The sequence below is a fragment of the Arachis stenosperma genome, chromosome 1 (assembly GCF_014773155.1).
Source record: "Arachis stenosperma cultivar V10309 chromosome 1, arast.V10309.gnm1.PFL2, whole genome shotgun sequence".
NCBI classification, from domain to species: domain Eukaryota; kingdom Viridiplantae; phylum Streptophyta; class Magnoliopsida; order Fabales; family Fabaceae; genus Arachis; species Arachis stenosperma.
Genome location: NC_080377.1, coordinates 17,346,288 through 17,347,645, shown reverse-complemented (window position 1 = coordinate 17,347,645; position 1,358 = coordinate 17,346,288). Strand labels below are relative to the sequence as shown.

Here is a 1,358-nt window from a genome sequence, read left to right as displayed (position 1 = left end):
TTCCCTTCCACATCCTTCTATTTATGGAGTACTACTCCTTCTTAATGCACAATTCGAACTCTATCTAATCAAGTTCGAATTCTTCTACCTTCTTCTTCTATTTTTATTTTCCTCTGACACCTCAAGGAATCTCTATAACTGTGACATAGAGGATTCCACATTTTCTTGTTCTCTTCTCTTTCATATGAGCAGGAACAAAGACAAAGGCATTCTTGTTGAAGCTGACCCTGAACCTGAAAGGACCTTGAAGCGAAAGCTAAAAGAAGCTAAGGCACAACTCTCTGTTGAGGATCTGACCAAATTCTTCAAAGAAGAAGAACCCATGGCAGCCGAAAACAACAACAATGCCAACAATGCAAGGAAGGTGCTGGGTGACTTTACTGCACCTACTCCCAATTTCTATGGGAGAAGCATCTCTATCCCTGCCATTGGAACAAACAACTTTGAGCTTAAGCCTCAATTAGTTTCTCTAATGCAACAGAATTGCAAGTTCCATGGACTTCCAATGGAAGATCCTCATCAGTTTTTAGCTGAGTTCTTGCAAATCTGTGACACAGTCAAGACTAATGGGGTTGACCCTGAGGTCTACAGACTGATGCTATTCCCTTTTGCTGTAAGAGACAGAGCTAGAATATGGTTGGACTCACAACCTAAAGATAGCCTGGACTCTTGGGAAAAGCTAGTCAATGCCTTCTTGGCAAAGTTCTTTCCACCTCAAAAATGGAGTAAGCTTAGAATGGAAGTCCAAACCTTCAGACAGAAGGATGGAGAATCCCTCTATGAAGCTTGGGAAAGATACAAACAATTAATCAGAAAATGTCCCTCAGACATGCTTTCTGAATGGAGCATCATAGGTATTTTCTATGATGGTCTCTCTGAACTATCCAAGATGTCTTTGGATAGCTCTGCTGGAGGATCTCTTCATCTGAAGAAGACGCCTACAGAGGCTCAAGAGCTCATTGAAATGGTTGCAAATAACCAATTCATGTACACTTCTGAAATAAATCTTGTGAACAATGGGACAAGTCAGAAGAAAGGAGTTCTTGAGATTGACACTCTGAATGCCATACTGGCTCAGAACAAGATATTGACTCAACAAGTCAATTTGATTTCTCAAAGTCTGTCTGGAATGCAAAATGCACCAAGCAGTACTAAGGACGCTTCATCTGAGGAAGAAGCTTATGATCCTGAGAATCCTTCAATGGAAGAGGTGAATTACCTAGGAGAACCCTATGGAAACACCTATAATTCTTCATGGAGAAATCACCCAAATTTCTCATGGAAGAATCAAGAGAAACCTCAACAAGGTTTCAACAACAACAATGGTGGAAAAAACAGGTTTAGCAATGGCAAGCCTT

At 40.7% G+C, this 1,358-nt stretch overlaps 1 non-coding gene across 1 annotated transcript; it reads right to left on the bottom strand.

The window, feature by feature from the left end:
* Positions 1 to 727: 727 nt before the first annotated feature.
* On the bottom strand, positions 728 to 835 carry LOC130956315 (small nucleolar RNA R71). The gene has a single exon (XR_009077070.1). It is a non-coding gene; the product is annotated as a small nucleolar RNA R71 (small nucleolar RNA).
* Between the last annotated feature and the right edge of the window lie 523 nt (positions 836 to 1,358).